Source organism: Anastrepha obliqua, chromosome 2 (genome assembly GCF_027943255.1).
Source record: "Anastrepha obliqua isolate idAnaObli1 chromosome 2, idAnaObli1_1.0, whole genome shotgun sequence".
Taxonomy (NCBI): Eukaryota; Metazoa; Arthropoda; class Insecta; order Diptera; family Tephritidae; genus Anastrepha; species Anastrepha obliqua.
Window position 1 is genome coordinate 59,718,211 of NC_072893.1, and position 19,520 is coordinate 59,737,730.

Consider the following 19,520-nt stretch of genomic DNA (forward strand, 5'->3'; position numbering starts at 1 on the left):
CTCCCTTTTAAACCCGGCCTTCAAAGTATTCACTACTTTACTCGTCGAGTGAATAAATCCAGTGGATATTCTGAGCGAGTATCAATGTGGATCCAGAGCGATCAAATCAACTACTGATCAATATTTTGTAATGTGCCAAATTTTCGAAAAAATGTATGTACAGAGGCTTGGCATTTACTGCCTATTTCTGGACGTTAAAAAAGCTTTTGATAGTACGAGTATCAATAGCAACAATTTACTTTGGGCAACGAATGCTCAGGAAACTCCTGTCTTTGGTATCAACGACCCTGGCAGAAACAACATTCATGATGAGGATACAAGGAAAACTTTCAAACTCATTTGATGCTGTCGCAAGTGTGAAACCGTCGTATTAAACTTGTTTTGAATTTTGTAATCAGCGAAATAGATCCTGGAGCTACAATTTTCACAAAAATCTCTTGATCTGCGGCTATGCTGACAACCTTGCTATCGTTACGAGAAACAAACTCGCACTTGCTGACTGTACGCCGCAGCTGTTCACGAAAACAAAGCTAGTCGGCATTGAAGTTAATGTCGATAAGATAAAATACCTTATTAGGTCTTTAAGCGCCACAAGCCATGGCAACCTGGAGCTCGGCCCATATATTTCTCACAAAGCTAAGAGCTTGAAGTACCTGGGTGTAAACCTTAGCAGCGCTGTAGACCCCCAAAACGTTGAGAATGACTACAAACTACTAAACACTACTACAAAGTGCTAATAGAAGTTATTTAGCCCACCTGAAACTTCTCAAAGATGGGAAATTACTATCGAGGCCGTGTAAGCTACAAATCTACAGGACGCAACAGTAGCAACATATCGCTGCGAAGTGTGGGTACTCACATCTAACATAACATTTTCCGCTTTGAGCGTAAAATCCTAATAAGGATATTTGGACCAGTACAGATTCAGATACAATGATGAAATCGAACAGCTAATATCAGGTCAAAACATTGTGCGCTTCTCTAAAGCTCAGCAGCTGGGATGGTTAGGGCACCTACTCAGGATGGGCGACAGCAGAATTATGAAAAATACCTTCAATTATTAAGGACCGCCAAGACTGCTGCATGTATGCTTTCCAATTTCTAGTTTAATTTAATGATTTTGTAATTATAATTTCATTGTACCAGCTGCTATAATGAACCCTTCCAAAATTCTTTAATTTCCTTTAGACTTCTAAAAAATTGTCAGCCTTTATCAGGACCAAGACTTACTTTATTTCAAACCTTAGGTCTTCAGCTTTCATTTCTCACAAAATTTAACTGCTAATTCCTGAAAATTTTTTAAAAAAGTGCTTTGCTTTTCCGGAAGTCCGTCTCTTGGTTGGTTGGTTGGTTCAGGTGGTGATTTGTCCTGAATCAAAATAGCGCTTCCCCACTATATTGTTGCCACATCCTCGTTACCAACTTGTTTAAAGGTTATTTACAGCATGACTATATCTAGTTCAGGAACCTTATCAGGTTGCTGACGTCTAAGCCAGACATTTGTTCGAGACTCTCAAACAGCGCTTTGTCTAGGGTTAACATTCTGTCCTTCTAGAGGGCAGGACATTCATAGAGGAAATGGAAGATTATTTCTTTTTTTCTCCGGTTGCTTGCAACTGTGACAATATGTGGTGTGGATACCTATTTTGGCTGCTTGTTCTCCGACAGACCAAAAGCCGGTTATGACAGCCGTTAGCCTCCAGGCGTCCCATCCTTTCATGATTATCGTTGTTGACAATTGCTTAAGATTGTATGTGAGCCATAACGTTCTGCTAATTTTGTATGTAGTCTAGTCTGTCCATGTGTGAATACTGTCATTCATGGTGGTTGCCAGTTTTTCTCCATTTCGTTTTGATGACCTTTAATGCTCCGATGTCCCGGGACCCAGATTAAAGTAACTTTATGGTTTTCACTCAAAGTGCAAAGGCTATTCCAGCTTTGTTCCACCAGTTTAGAGGTTATTGCCGCCGAATCCAGTGCCTGGATAGTAGCTTGACTATCCAAAAGAATAGTGGGATTACAAGCTTCCCCAGTTACCAGTACTACCGTCTGAAAGACACTGCAGGCATTAGGGAGACGCATAAATTTTTTAATTTTAAGTCTATGAGAATATATACCAGCTCCAACACCACAATCCATTTTACTACCATCTGTATAGAAATGTCGAAGGTGTTTATTCCATTCCTCCTTAGATGGAAGGGGTGATAAGATTCCTATTGAATTTTACCGTCGGGACTAAGTAGTCAGTCCTCTCCAGGGTATACTCTCGTATGCGTATGCGTGCGAGGTATATTTGTCGTTTGTCCATCTCTTGCATTGAGAATTTTATTTGAAGCGTAGATTTTGAAGACGCGTTTAAATATAGAAGAGTTAGCACATCCAGCAAATGCTTCATTGGTTGAGTTTTGTCGAATGAAGGCAATATGGATTAATTACCATCGCAGCCGCACTAAGTTTAAAAGTAAATATTCCAATTGGTTGGGTAAACAAATTCAGTTTCCAGAGACAATATTAAATCTTTCTATGTACAATAATAAAATTACTTCGTCAGAATCCCCGCAAATGGAGGAGTGTACCGATGGAAAGAAAAAGCGGAGAGTCGAAGACCTAATTTTTGAGAGCAGATTACAACAGATATGTTGACCACTTTAATGGTTACTTCTGATCCTTGTATTACCAATTTAAACATAGTAACTTTCAAGAACAAAAATCTCTAGAGAATATTTAATTTTAAATAACTTAGATATTATTTTCTATTCTATTTCTCATAAACTTAAATATTCTATCAAAGAAAATTTTCTAATACTCATTATGGTTTTATGCTAGGTGTTATAAGTCAATTGTCACTAATCTTGTTGTTTTCTCAGATTTTTATATGTCGGCTTTCAATAATAGGCTTGAAGTTGATGCTATTTATATGGATTTTTTTAAGGCTTTCGATAAAGACTACCATTCTCAATATCCAAACTAATAAATTTTGGGTCACCTTAAATGGATGAAGTCCTATCTTTTCAAACGTGATTGTGTAGTCGTTGTCGATAATGTACCTTTTTATCCTTTTATTGCCTCTACCGGTAGCCCTCAGGCAGAATTTTGGATCCTTTATTCATTGCGATTTTTTTTAATGTCCAAATGAAATCTAACGTAGAACTTCTCTTGCCAAGAACTGCTACCTTGGACTAAGTAGGCAACTGAATTATAAAGTCCTCTCTCGACGAACAAACTTCACACTTTATAAGGCTCTCATCATTCCCGTCCTATTGTATGGCGCAGAAGATTCGACGATGACAACATCCGATGAGGCGTTCTTTGCAGTGTTTGAGAAAAATATTCTTGGGAAGTTTTTTGAATCTTTGCACGTTGGTGATAGCGAGTGTCAGAGGTGATGGAACAATGACCTGCATGAGCTTTATGACGAGATAGACATACAGCAGTGAATGAAGATCCAGCGGCTTCGTTGGCTGGGTCATGTCGTCCGAATGGAAACTAACGTTCCGGCTCTGAAAGTATTCGATACGGTACTAGCTGGTGGTAGCAGAGGAAGAGGAAGGTCTCTTCTGTGTTGAAAAGATCAGGTGGGGAAGGATTTGGCTTCCCTTGATGTTTTCTACTGGCACCGGTTAAAATGGTAAACTCGGTAAAAATAGCGTAAGCGGTTATCGCGCCAATCAAGAAGAAGACATAAAGCATTTAAAGTCTACCTCATATTTTATAAAGAAATTGCATGTAAATACTCTTAAATACATTACTGGTTCGGGAGAAATCTTTGACTTCACTTTTCAATTTCTAAGTGATCTGAAATTTGTCATCACCAAATTTAATACTTGCCTCATTCGGCGTTTTGCTTCCGATTTTACGGATCCATACACCTTAAAGTCACAATGTATGATACTTCATTCGTACAGTTTTACCTGGAGTATGCCGCCTTTATTTGGATGCCATATCATCAGCGCCACATCAATAGATATGCATTCAGATCTTTGAAGTTCACTGACCCAATTCCCTCGTACAAATCAAGGTGTGTGTTACTAAATTTAAAATTGTTACAAAAAGAAGAAGTATACTATCACCTTGCTTTGTTCTCCTATACTTTCACTTTGCAATATAAATGGGACAGTTGACTCGCCTGTACTTTTAAACCCCATTCATTTTCACATATCTCAAAAAAAATCTTGTTTATGCCTCGAAAACACCTTGGATTAGAACAATTAGTGAGTTTAACCAGATTTCAAGTTCATTGGCTTTTAATTTATCGCTGTCTAAATAAAGGTCAAATGAACTCTCAATGGGTTTCTTTAAATAGTTACGAAATATTTACTTATATTTATTACTGATAGTTCTATTTATTCTGTAAGAAACCTTACATTTCTAGATTGAAACTAATAAAAATCTCGTGTCAGCAAGATATTGAGTTGATATAAACTTGGTAAAATAAGGTTTCATGTCCGTAAACACCAAATGGAATTTTTCATGATACTTTAATTACAAATAAATATCACAGAGTACAGTTATAGTGTGAAGATTAGAAAATTTCAGTCCCCATAACATTGCTATGTACACTTATAATATTATGCCACAAATTTTACTTTTTTCTTTAGCCTGCAAGCCTGTCTGAATAGCTACAAAACGGCGAGATTTTTGCATTGCGATATTATCAGCAGCTGCTTGCCAAGTACTGCATTAGATAGTGGTGGGGAGGGGGAATATAAAGATAAGTGCATGGCATGCCACAATCACATTGAGAGTATTTGTTTAAACGGATTTATGGAAGCTGCTTCATTACATAAGCACATTCTGCCTAATGAGATTAACGTTGCCTACACTTGAGCCACTCCGCCGCTGGAAAGGATCCTGCACACCAACGTTGTTGACGGAAGTCATCATTGCCAATATTGCTGCTGCTCTACTTTTATTGTTGTTACATCACCCGCTAATGTTTATGTTGTTGCTATTATTGCCACTAATGCACCACGGCTTGATGTCGCGCTTGTTTGCATATTTTATGCAAATTTTTGTTTATTGTGCCGAGAATTGCATGATGGCAACAGATAGTAAAGATAGAAGTTCCACTGTACAAACACACACACAGTCGCGTAACCGTGGTGACGTGCTTACAGACCCGTATTCGTATATCCACAAATGCGTTTAGTTACGAAATTGTCACCTCTGCAAACATAAAATATGTGGATGTGGATCCTTCCATAAGTCGCATGGCATATTGGCGCAATTCGCGTAGTGTTGCGTTTAGCGAGTTTTCCTGTTCTTTTTTTGTCGTTGGTTTAGTTTTGCGTTGATTTAACAACTAAATATTTTATGGTATTCTGTGCCCCTGATTGCGCTTCTCTTCACACCAGTTGTACACTTAATATTACTAATAATTTTACGTAACAAATGAGAGTGGTGCGTTCACACTTTTACAATTGAAAATTTACAATTGAATAAACGCAACATTTAGTTATGTGTTCTGTGGGTTCGTTCATAGACAATTAGTACTTCTTTTTTCTTTAGCAAATTTTAGGACTTAGATGCTAGTGCCCTGGGATTTATCTGTTTCAGATATATGATTTTGTGCCATCCTCATTTCTGATCCATAACTTATACGAAAATGCGCTGGAACCAAAAAAATTTATGTCCGACATGTCAGTCTTAGGTTTAGGAAATTTATTTATACTCAATGCGGAAAATTGCAACAATTCCTCATTCGTAATATAACGGGAAGAATAGGGTATTGCTTCAACTCCAGTCCAGTTTCTCCAGTTGTATTCTAAGTGGTTTCCCCGCTACTAGTGGTGTCACAGTGCGACTCCAGACATATGTTGGCTCTTTCTATTCTAACGGAGAGACAACTAACGCTAACTAACTCAACCTAACCTGTTCCTGCCAGTGAGGCAAGGAATGTACTGCTTTATGTTGATGTCCACAACCTCGCGACGGCTCATTTTTAATTTAATTAATTTTGCAAGAGTTGTAGCAAAAAACAAGGTATTTTAAAGTAGTTTTTCATATACAAGTTGGCGCAAAGTTAATCACCCTATCGAAAGATTTATAATTCTTGCAAATGGCGTCGTACGTCGATTGTATTTGATATTTGTGAACTAGACAACTGCAGGATACAAATAAGGTTAAAATAAATATTTCTATTACACAAAATATTTTTTTTATTTAATAAAAAAATTATTCATAAATAAAACTTTAATTATAAAACAGAACTTTAAAACTTTAATTAATCAACTGAAATTGACCTAACTTCATTAGCCTCCACGCCTAGCGTATCTAAGCACGCCTAGAACCTGGGGTAATTGATTATTTATTTATTTATTTATATGAAATATAATTTAATCCCATTACAATAGCCAGACAACTAGCTTCTGGAGCTATCGGCCGAAGTTACTTTCACAACTTTATTTTTCACCACCGTAGATTTGCAAATTCTGGTAGTCTATTCTATTCTTAATATCAATTTCCCCTCTAGGCCGATAGCCCCAGATGCTAGTTGTCTTGCTGTAGTAATGGGATTAAATTTATTTCATATAAATAAATAAATAAATAAATACATAAATAATGAATTACCCCAGGCAGCCGAATTCTACCCTCCCTTTTCACATCAAGAATTGTAGACTACCAGGTTTACTATTAGCTGTGGTGAAAAAGAAAATTGTGAGGGGAACTTTTGCTGCTCACTTGGGGATTCGGCAGCCGAATTCTGCACGATCGTTTCACATTCATTCAAACACTCCTCCAATCAGTCGTTGTTCAGACGGCAACGAAGCAACGTGAGACTTGGTTAATTTTTTTCATGTATCACCAATACAAACTCGGTTTTTTCGTGAACAAACAGCTGTAATGACCCCATGCTCCCGGTGATCTCAGCCAATCAGCTGATTCTTTCAAATTCGCTGAGAGCCGGTTAACTGTCCGATCTTGGCCACACCTTCTGAATTCTTTTCACCTTGATTGATATTATGAATATGCTTATATTTATGTGTGTGCGCACTTGTGAATAAGCGTATAATTATTTTTGATTTTAATTTGTTTAAGCTGCATACTTTAAGTTCAAGTGAAAAGCAAATCAAACCCAAAGCAAAAACAAAATCAAAATGGAAATAAGTTACCATGAAATTGTATTTATATGAAACAATATGCTCTAGAAAGACAATACCTGTGAATAACAGTATCATTCGATATACTCGTATATGTATATATGTATGTATGTATATAAATTTCCAACTATGGAGCATTAAAAAAATGTATTTCAATAAATTCGTTTTAAAAAATGTTAGATTTTAATAATTGAAATTAAATGAATAGGAAAAGAAGTTAAATATGAAAAATTACAAATTCCGTATAAAATGCGGCTACTTTGCGTAAAAAATTTAAAAATTAAAACAATGTATCACTTTTCATACAAAGCTCATTGCCAGAATGTCAGTAGACCGCAGTGCAAAAACTTGATATGAGAAAGTCTAAATATGAAAATTTTTCCGTGTGCAAAAACTAATTAAAAGTTCTCAAGAAATACAAAATATAATTATATTTCTGAAATGAGGCTACCCTAAACAAAAGAAACCAGTAATTAAACTATTCCAATGTGAATTGCCAGAATTTATGAAGTGAATTTTATCAAGTTTTTCATATTGCCACGAGTCAACCTTCTCGTTTCTTCAACACAAACTTAACCCTCACCCTATAGTGTCTTCTGACGTTTTCTGTGCTAGCTCATTGTCTTAAATATGAAACTGTTTTAAAACATAAATCATTGGACCTGCGAACGCATCTGAGCTGTGCTTGTATTTTGTAGTTTTATATATAATTCGTAAGTAGCATTTAAGAAACGACTGCAATGCGCTGCACATACATACATAAAAATAAGTATTCTACCCATCCTGCAGTAAAAAGCGAAACCACTCAGCAAATATTCCAGCAAATGAACTGGTTTGCATACTAGTTGCAAAAGGACTAATTAGAGGTGCATGCAAAACAACTGCTATTCAAATTAAATGAGAGCATTGCAAAAGTTCAGGATGCTAGCAAAGAGAATTAGATGAGTATAAATGTTGATGGATGGGCTCGACTTATGAATTAAAGCTAGAACTCCATTCCAAGGAAGAAGAATGAACGTTGAACTGCGATTTTATTACAGTCAAGGGATTATTACACTCAGGGATAATAGATTATCAAGTTTGGCCATATGCTATAGTGAAAAACGTAAATGAGAAAGTAACTTCAGCTGACACGTCGCAGGGAACTCGACCTTTCACACGTAATCACAGATTCGTTCAATCAATTTTTGATTCTTAAAACCTAATTTTCATAAGAATACATAATCGTTAGAATCTGAGATGACGTCAAAAACAAAATACATCCACAAAAGAGTACGCCTAGCATCTAGTACGTCGGGATGGGGTTTGTAAGTTTTAACGAGCAAAGAGTAAAGTAAGCAAAAACCCTCTGAACAGACTCTAATTAGTAAAATAAGTTGCATGGGGTAAGAGATGAGCATACAAATTTGAAAGCATAAGGATCGAAAAATGAAAAATAATTACGACGAATAAATGTCAGCAATGTAAAAGATTTAGAAATAATAAGATCTACGTGTTTGGTATCCAAATAAGCATCCAAGTCCTTAATTTCACTTCAGTCGTCAAGTCTTTAATTTCACCATACGACTTCATCTCGACATTGGAGATATTGTAAGACGCAGGAACAAGTCTGAAAACGAACGTGGCAAACACAGTTTTCGTATTTTTATGGTTGGCTCCAGAACCGAGCACGGTTCCGGCTCTGGGGTCTACGTGGAATCCAGCGGGAAAAAACTGCACTTTGCTCTTGGAATGCATGCATCCGTGTTTCAAGTGGATGTGTATGCTGTTCAAGAAGCGATGAACTTTGTTGTGGGAAACAGCTGGATAGGCAGATCTATATGTGTCTTCAACGACTGCTAAGCTGCATCATGACCTATGGCCCATGTAAATCGATTGAAGAACTTTAAATGCATTTTTCTCAAAACTATGCTTTTTGCACTGGTGATCACTGTAATTTAAAAACCGCTTGATAGATTTGAATAAAATTTGCTGCTTTTGAAAAACTTAAAAAACTTACAGGTTTTTTCTCGAAAATCTAAAAAATAACTCCTGAGGCCGTCATATTGTTAATTTTGGAAAAAAGCTTCGATCAGGCACAAGATTATCTATTAATAAAACTAATTTCTCTTCTCCGATTGATTTTAGATGAATCACCGTAAGGGACTTCTGGAGAAATGGACCCCTTTCATCTTAATAACATCTTGCCGACAGACTATTGGCACCGACTTTTACAATGACTTGCATAGGCCGCAACTGGGGCGGCTCCGACCGCAAAAGATTAAAATCTCAGCGAAGTGGAACTTATTTATCGTTGTAGTGCAAGCATTCGAATTTGGCTTTTTCGACTGCACATGGATGACAGGGAATTTTGTATAGTGGTGGCGGGGGTTTTATTCATAACATTTCTACGACAGACTGAGTTATAACGCTTTCATATTTATTTAATGTGCCTAATAGATTTTTTAAATTTTATGTATGTACAATGTACAAGGTGGCGGAAAATGAAGCACCCTACTGGAAAATTTATAATTTTTGCCAATGACATCTTACGTCAATTATATTTCACACTTGTTAGGTAGGCAGCTACAGTACGCAAACAGACAAGCCATGGAACACGTTGAGGTTGAAATGAAGATTTTCATCACTCAAAAACATTTTTATTTATTAAAAAAGTTATACAAAAAAGAAATTTGATGAGTAATTTAGCGCAAGTATATATTTCCAGTTATTATAATTATTTAATAAATTTTACTTCTCATTATAATAAAATTAATATTTTTAGGTTTTTTAAATCTATTTCTTCTGGTTTAAAAAACTGAGAATCTGACATAATGTTGTTATGTTTTTAAGTGACTATATTTAAAAACTTTATTTTAAATAGATTTCTTAAATAAACAAATTCCCAATAAGTCTGACAACATTTTTATTTAAATTTAAGAAATAGAAAGAAATTTATTTATTTATTGAACTCATCCAAAACTAGTGATTTTCGGTACATTTTAGAGTTTTTGTGTCTATTATGGACTAATTCATTAACTGGTATAAAGCGGATGTTTACTAGTTTACTGACCTACATAAGTCTCGCATGGAGCATGGACTTAAGAGTCCATTTAAGGGTTCAAGGCATTTGCAGGCACTTTCCATGGCATGGTCGTACTAAAAATATCAGTTTCGAGCACTGAAATAAGGTTGAAGACGAATTTCTTCAGTTGCAAAGCAAAATGCTGGTAAAATAATTCAGAGCTAGTAAGTTTGACTGCAGGGTATTTATATGTGTGAGTTGTGCAACGATTCTCGTAAAATGTCTTGCAGACATCCAGCATCAGTTCCCCATTTCATCCATTCGCTACTCCAGTATGCAACGGGTCGAAACATTAACTTGCATATAAATGCCGAAGAATATTGCCATCGAAATTCAATTTCCTTCCATCGTGGGGACAAAGATAGTACGCTGTCGCACATATTAAACGAGATTTTTGCATTTGTACCCTTTTCTCTGCGCAAGCAAACGTTTTGTGTGTGTGTGTATGGATTGCAGATATTTTACTTTTCATTTGATTTCCTTATATGATTTCTTGAAAAATAAACTTTCGTGATTATCATCCACTTTGAAACTTTTCATGGAAAAGCTTGGGTATAATGAAAAATCAGATAAACGTTCATCATCAATGAAGGATATTGATATTCCTGTCATGCTCAAATCGAAACAACTACAACTAAAAATATAAGTGCACAGGATACATATACTTACATACACCTATAATACATATCAGTAAACGTACCTCCATGCTATGCGCATAGGAAATAATTTATCAGTTGGGAGCATACGCGGGATCTGTTACCATAGTAAAGCTCTTCATGACAGTCCACGTGATACAATTTTCGCAAAAATGAAAAATTCCAAAATCAAATTACCGTTAGTCACAGCGGAAATCATACATTTTGCTCATAGTGGAAAAAATAAGGCAATCATTTTAAATATTTTCTTTCTTTTACATTACTTATTAGAGTTAGTAGACCCGTATTAAATTAAAAAAATTAAATTGTTAGCAAGAAAAATACGAGAACACCATTTTATAAAACTACAAATTTATAGTTATAAAGCATGCCCCTTCGAAAATTTGGGAAAGTAAACCTTAGTTGGCACCGTTTGCATTTTTTCCAACATATCAGCTATAGTAGATCAGTACTAATCCTTGTACATACTTTAGTTGTGTGAATTTTGTCATAGTGAAAACCAACCCTCAATTGTCTGACCTAAATTGTGTTCACAACTTGTGGCATAATTAAACAAAAATATTGGGAAGCAAATATATAATCCTCAAAAAATGCTCTTTGTCAAGAATGGAACAAACTAGACCCTGCGTGCTATTAAAAAGCTATTTTGTCCTTAATGCACAAAAATAATCCTCCTTATTACTTAAAATTTTTTTTTTTTACTTTCTAAAGTAAGTTGTTTTTAATATTTAAGTGCAATTGCTACTTTATGACAATTGGCATCTTAGAGAGGTGAAGAAGCTTAAATAGAAATAAGAAACCGAACAATATTTTAATATCCAAGAAATTATGGCATTACGGGGTGAATATGATTTCGGGTATATGACTGCCGCAGCTGACTGGCGCAAAGCTCCATCTGCAATGCCAATTTTCACACAATGTTAGCTTCAAAGTTCTCCATTATTTTTGGCTTATCAGCCTAGACATGTGACTTTTAAGACCTCGGAAATTAACACAAGGATAACATATATTTAAAAATGTTTACTACTTATTTATTTATTTTTTAATTTCAATAATTTTTTTTTCATTCCATAACAAATCATTATATAAAAGAATAAATAAAAATTTCAAACTTTGTATAAGATTTACAGTGATATTTTAAGAGCTTTAGGAAAGTTTTTCAAAAAAAAAAAATACCAGTCTAACGGTTAGACTCGATAGAAGTGAAACCTTCCGTAAAACAAACTGAGAGAGAATAAGACGAAAGCAGCATTAGGAGCGGGATAATTATAGGTTCATTATAATATTGCTATAAAGTTCATATTTTATTTTCTTCATTTTATCATTATTCATCCTCAATGTTTTCAATTTCAACAAATGTACGAGTGGCTTATGATAGATAAAATATGATACAAATGCTTTGGTTTCGATGTTGTCAAAAAAAATACCCAAACGGACCGAAGAAACAGACTTAGAAATTTCTTCCATTTTCGTCTACTTGTATTCATATAAAAATTTATGTCTCTTCCCACCAAAGCTAAATGTATTTGTATATTTCTTCTTGTATTTATTCAAGGCCGAAATCCCGGCGGTACTGCAATACCGGGCCAACCCGTGGCAGAGGTGGAGCAAGCTCCTAAAACACTCCGCCCATTTGATCACTTTGATCTTAGCCATAAGGCCGAGAAGCGATAATCATACACAACCAACAAACTACCTTGTCATTACATTTTCTAATAAACCTTTTGAGAATTACACGCTCACAAAAATTAATGTACGAAATATTTATACTGATTCACTTAAACACGGCGAGCTGTTTGATTTCATGTTCGTGCCTGTGTATGTGCATTTGTGCGTTCATATCGCCACAGTGCATGACTACCAGCCTTGGCTGAGTACAGTAAGAAAATGTATTCGAGCGTATATATGTATGTATGTACGTTAGTGTGTTTGTACGATTGTGCTCTGCGCTCAGCTTTGTGTCAATTTTACTGTGCGCTGCGCAGGTTAGGGTATTCTTGCAGAATTTAAAGATGATTCACACACTGTCGACCGACTGGGTACAGTTGTCACAAGTGATGATATTTATAATTTTTATATGAAAAATCAAGGCGAATCTTTTGGAGGTGGTAGCAATAACACAGCTGATTTGTTATTTTTTACTTCCGCCGTGTACATTTGGATGTCAACATAAAATTGAATTACGAAACGTTTTACTTAGCTTAGTGTATGAATTCACCTTGGAAAAAATTCAATTTTCTTCTATAATCAATTTTAATAAAAAAAACTGTTTTCAATAAATAATCAGAAATGTCCTGCAATGCAAATTAAAAAAAAAAATTCCATTTTCGTCTACTTGTATTCATATAAAAATTTATGTCTCTTCCCACCAAAGCTAAATGTATTAGTATATTTCTTCTTGTATTTATTCAAGGCCGAAATCCCAGCGGTACTGCAATACCGCGCCAACCCGTGGCAGAGGTGGAGAGCAAGCCCCTAAAACACTCCGCCCATTTCCAAAAATCAGTTTAACATTTGTTGTCCTCCGATGGAGGATCTATCAGATGTTAAGCTTATAGGAACAGATACCACACTACCTACTTCAATAGATTTTCTAATAAACCTTTTGAGAATTACACGCTCACAAAAATTAATGTACGAAATATTTATACCGATTCACTTAAACTGACTTTCAGTATCTAAACCAAAAAACTGTTTTCAATAAATAATCAGAAATGTCCTACAATGCAAATTTCAAAAAAAAAAAAAAAAAAATTCCATTTTCGTCTACTTGTATTCATATAAAAATTTATGCCTCTTCCCACCAAAGCTAAATGTATTAGTATATTTCTTCTTGTATTTATTCAAGGCCGAAATCCCGGTGGTACTGCAATACCGGGCCAACCCGTGGTAGAGGTGGAGAGCAAGTCCCTAAAACACTCCGCCCATTTCCAAAAATCCGTTTAACATTTGTTGTCCTCCGATGGAGGATCTATCAGATGTTAAGCTGATAAGAACAGATACCACACTACCTAGTCAATAGATTTTCTAATAAACCTTTTGAGAATTACACGCTCACAAAAATTATTTATATCAACATATAATATTTATATCAACATATAATGTAACGCTTCGTAACTAAATAACTTTCAGGCCAGCGACGACAGCATGGCGCGGTAGCCGAGCGACTAGCAATGTGAGCTTCCGATCCAAAATCCTTGGTTCGAATCACAAGAAAAAATAAAAGTTATTTTTATTTAGTTCGTCGCTACGTTTATATCAACATATAATATAACGCTTCGTAGCCAAGAGGGTCGCTTTTTCGTTTCACTTTTCCTCAAATCACTCCCAACGATTCTAAAGAAGTTTTCACTTCAAAAACACTTGTAAAATTCAGAAAAATCCATGAAATTTTTAGTTAAATCGATAGCACAGTCCATATAATTTAATGTTTGAAGATTATTTCATGCGAATTTCGACCGCGACTGCGCTTCAAATGGTCCATCCGCTTAGTCCAATTTTGGCATACTCTTTCCAATGTTTCGGCCGGTATCTCACATATAGTATGAATGCTTTAATGTTCCTTTTCTGGATACATTGGTAGTTCTTGCAATTCTTCTGGCTGATATTCACTCCAAAATCGACAATCCTGCTTACTTACGTATCCATTGATCCAAAAATGAGCTTCGTCGCTGAACACAATTTTTCAATAAAAAAGTGGATCTTCGGTCAACTTTCGAAGAATCCATTCACCAAAAGTTCTCCGTTGCGGTAGGTCGTTCGGCTTCAATTCTTGCACCAGCTGTATTTTGAAAGGCTTCACACCTAAATCCTTTCGCTAAATTTTCCTCGTTGTTGAGTAACAAAGGCCCAATTGCTGCGAAAGGCGAGAAATCGATAATTGATGGTCATCATTAACGCTCGCCGAAACAGCTGCGATATTTTCTTCAGTTCGCACTCTACGTAAGCGTATTGGTTGTTTGATGTCCAATAATGTAAATTTGGTTCTAAATTTAGTCACAATAGCTCAAATAGCCGCTTGGGTCGATTAAACGTTTCCACGACAGTTAGTTCTACGTTACCGAAATGACCCGGATTTATATCCGGCCAAGGACTTTCACTCCAGCAGCATTCACTGCATGTAAGTATGGGGAATGTTTATGCTGCTACAACAACAACAACATCATTAAACGGACCATAAAATGGAATAAGCGCGCGATAAACTTTCTTAACAGAAAACGCATTTTTATAATAAAATTCAATGATTTGCAAGCGTTGTTCGTTTGTAAGACGAAACACGAAAAGTGCATCAGCTGTTTAAACCAACTGTTTGAAAAGATAATAGCTAAAAAATCACCCATTATAAAAAATCGTTAAATTATCATCAGCACTTTTATTTAGAAGTTTTGGAAAAAGTTTGGGGAGGCAGTTTTATAGCCCATTAAAATTTAATACAATAAAGTGAAGAAGCTCAAAATCCTCTTTGAATTTTGACAATTTTTTCGCCCTTTAAGGTGCCGAGCATTTTCTCCATATAACTAACATTTCTTTTCGGATGGTGTATATTTCAAGCGAAGATCTTGTAACACCTCACTGACCTTCGAACAACTGTCTCATGCTTGACAAAAAAGTTTAGCAGCTTCATTTTGGTCCATTTGCTCGCAGATATGCAACCAAAATACCAAAAGAAGACTACCAACTCCGACTCGCCCATCATTCAATTTTTATTAAATAAAAAAAACATAAATAAATGAAATGCTTAGTTAAATTGAAAAACCATATAAATATTCATTTAAAAAATCGTTAAATGTATGAATAGAACACCAACTCTGAATATGTCAGTATACAGCTCAAGATATAAACAGTGAAGCTTTTGTAAAAAATAGTTTTGTGTATTGTATATATATATATAATATATACACAAATACAATACATTTCATCGATTTTCAAGCAAATATTATGAGCACGTGCAATAACAATAGGAAACACTTTGCTACTAGAAATAAAAGCTGTAAACATAACAAAGCAATAACAAAGCAATAGCAAAACAACTACAAAGCGAAAAACAGCCGTGAATCGGCAATTTTATAGTAAAAAATATTTCATTGTTTGTATTGTATTAGATATATGTAGGAATGTATGCTAAGCTTTAGATGAGAAGAAATAAAGAGGCAATTTGTCAAGAAAGTGTTTTTGTAAGGTGAGCAATGGGGTTTTGCGTTTCTTTTTGTAAATATTATAAATTGTTGGTTTTTTTAAAAAAGTTTCAAATCTGAAAATTTTTTTTGAGATTGATTGAAAATTACGCGAAAGTCAACTAAGTAAAAGGCTTTGAAAATAGAATTTATGGTAAATTATTAAATTTTGTTTGTCTGTTAACAGCAAGTCCTATCTATATCTTATGGGCACTCTAAGTTGGGGCAGACTCTACGATAACCCTTGTTCGTCGTTGTTGACTCATTCGTAAGGCAGGTCAGATCATTGGTTCTTCTGTGCAAAAGCAAAAAGTTTAATTTATTATTTTGGTTAGTGTTATTTCTTTAAAAATTCTCCAACTGCAAGGTTGGTACATTTTGTTTCTGGAAATTCGTCCCACCCTTCTTCCTAATGCCTTTTAAAAACACTTTACAAATAAATACATACAGTGGAGCTTAGTAAATCTGAGTTAAATCATTGAAAAAAATAGCCCTCGTTCAGGTTAAACCCAGATGCATTGAAGTACGTAAAAGTGAGTATCGAAGGAGTGCACATCAAATGCTATTGTACTTATTTGAGTGATTAAACTATCTAATAGGAGTATGATTTATCAGCACCATTAAATACTGTGCTTGCATTATTTTGTTTCAATTAGCCATTAATTAAACTAATATCAATTAATAGCTTATTCAAAAACTCCCGCTCCATTACGAACTACAGAATTTAGCTGCCGAATACTTGATGACGTATTGACTGAAGCTTATGTCAGAATTTTGCTTCGGATAGCCAATCTTGGTAATTTTGGCCGCTCCATGAATGTCATCATCAAAGAGATGAAGTGATTATCGATGACGAAGAATTTGAGTTGAATAGTGAGATTCGCGTACATAAAATTAGGTTTAAGTTTCAGAAATTGTTGCACGTTGAGCTCTTCCAAGAATAGACTCCGTATTAATAAAAGTTAAAAAATATTTTTTTTTTCCTAAAACTTTTCAATATGTTATATAAGTTAGTGGAGTTTACGGTGGCGCATAATTAATCATAAATTTTGTTTCAGAATAACTTTTTTATTAAATAAAAAAAACTATTTTGAGTGATGGATATCTTTATTTTGACCTCTACGCGCTTCATTACTTTTTTTCATATACTGCAGCAGTCTGGTTCGCAAGTGTCAAACATGATTGACGTATTACGCCATTTCAAAAATTTATACATCTTCCAATAGGGTGATTAACTTTGCGCAACCCTGTATTTTTTCCTATAAATAATTTTTTTTTAATTTTTTAAATATTTACCTTTAGTAACCCTTGAAAAAATTGGTATTTAGAATAAAAAATTATATCTTCATGAATGGTGGTTTTGTCCAAGTTAAGTGGGTTTTTCTCACTTTAAAATCATCATTTAGAAAGTATCTGCTGAAACGGATTGATTCACAATAATATTTCCGATATTATATTTTAAGGCCTTTTTCGAAAGCTCGAGGACGAGATGTTTACATCACACTTTAACAGGATTCATTATAAATACTGCCTATGTTTATATGATTGTTTGCTATGGTGTTGAATATTAAATAGTATTGGCATTGACTGAACTGGAAAGAACCTCTTTGAGTTGCCAGATACAAATCAAGGAGTATTTAATACTAGGCGACACGTTAGTAGTAACCCAAAAAGCAGTGAAATACCTACACATTCAACTTAATTGTAGACTTATGTTCTGGGCCCAGATAGGGCACGCAGTTACCAAAGCAGCGAAGGTCAAGGAAATACTAAGCAGTCTAATGACAAACATTGGTGAGAGAGCACACACACAGAGCAAAAAAGGCTGATCATGGCTACCGCAACCTCAATACTCTTGTGCGGCAGCGAGGTACAAGGAGTAGGGAGGCTAAACTGCGAAACCAAGCGCAAAGCACTGAAGGCTGTACAACGAACAGCGGTACTCAGAGTTGCTTCAGCCTACCGCATTATCTTAAGTGCAGCAGATTTTGTAATTAGCGGAGTGATAAATATTACGAAAAAAAGATAGACCTCGACATAGCACCACAAAACGAAGCCTCACGGACAGAGATATAAGAAAACGAGCCTATAGCATGAAACTAGGTGCAAATATGATGGACCCAGACGTGGTGAATAGGATTGGTCCACGTCATAGACGCACTCCCGAAGTAATGCAGAAAGTAGTTCCGAGATGGGAGTCTCTCCAGAAAAGGAGGGATTGTTTTAGTTGCCGCACCACTCAACCTACCGTCACTGTTAGATCAAAGGGATTTTGAACCCTACTACACCCGCCAAAATAAAAAATAAAATAAAATAAAATAAAATAAAAATAAAAATTGCTCAAGACAAAAACCACACCTAATGACCAAAACATCTTGCATCTTGATACGAGGGTCACTTTTGCTGTAGTTGTTCAAATGTAACAGCATAGACAGACATTAATCGAGATTAACGACTTAGTTCAAAATTATATCAGGAACTAGTAAAAAAAGGTGTTCGCTATAAAAGCAACCGCTTACTACTTTTAAGAATACATTTTTTGAGCAAACAAAAAAAATAAAAACTACAAAACAAAAAATATCCCAAACCATAAAGTGGTAACAACACTTTAACACCTTAAAAATTGTTGACATATACCTATGCACAAGCCATAATGAAAATACTAAAGTCATAGAGCGACTCGCTGTCCCCTTAAAGATCTACAACACACTTAGTTTTTTTCGCCAATTTGTTGCTGATTTGTCCGACAAAATGCAGTCGTATCATGCAGGCTGTCCCTAAACACGACATCAGCTTAATACCAAAAGTATATAAATAACTAAATATAAGACAAATTTCTTATGTCATGATAAACATTTAACATTTAAACTTCAAGAACAATATGAAATGTCATTGCTGAACGGAAAAAGATGTCTTGATATCACCAGCCTTATGAAAATCTATTTCGTCACCCGCTTACCATTTTCTGCTTAAACACTCAGCGGTAGCTAATACAAAATGCCTTTTTTAAAATTCCTTCCTCATCTTTTCCACTTAATTTGAAATCAGCTGTCTTAGTCCTCACACTATTGACCTTGAGACTTCGGTATTCGGTATTCGAAGCCACAATGCCCTAACCCACAGACAACGTAATACACCTCATTTATACAAATAAACTCAAAACGACATAACAAAACAAGAGAAGAAAAATATAATTTTATGCAAAATATTTGTAGATTGCCAAAAACACAAAACAAAAAAAAGGTTTTGTTATTGTGAGTTTAATTAGTGAAGCTGTCGCACTCATGCCAGCAGACTAGGGGCCACCTTATAACGACTATTGCAGAAGCTTTAACGACATTGAGGAAGACGAGACTATGTATAGAACACTTTCTATGCGGGTGCATGGGTAGAAGAAGGTTCAATATTCTAGAAAAAAGTTCTTTGAATAACTTGGGGGACAATGACTACAATGTGGAGTGAGCAAAGGGGACAGCCCTGGTAGTATCACAATGGGCCTACAGCAGGCCTCGGTGTGTCAAGTGGC

The 19,520-nt window shown here is 35.3% G+C and overlaps 1 non-coding gene and 2 pseudogenes across 1 annotated transcript; all 3 read right to left on the minus strand.

Moving 5' to 3' along the window:
• Positions 1-12,366: 12,366 nt before the first annotated feature.
• On the minus strand, positions 12,367-12,492 carry LOC129239929 (U2 spliceosomal RNA; annotated as a pseudogene).
• A 732-nt stretch (positions 12,493-13,224) lies between these two features.
• LOC129239858 (U2 spliceosomal RNA) lies at positions 13,225-13,412 on the minus strand (annotated as a pseudogene).
• Positions 13,413-13,659: 247 nt separating this feature from the next.
• LOC129239838 (U2 spliceosomal RNA) lies at positions 13,660-13,855 on the minus strand. Its single transcript, XR_008581960.1, has one exon. It is a non-coding gene; the product is annotated as a U2 spliceosomal RNA (small nuclear RNA).
• Between the last annotated feature and the right edge of the window lie 5,665 nt (positions 13,856-19,520).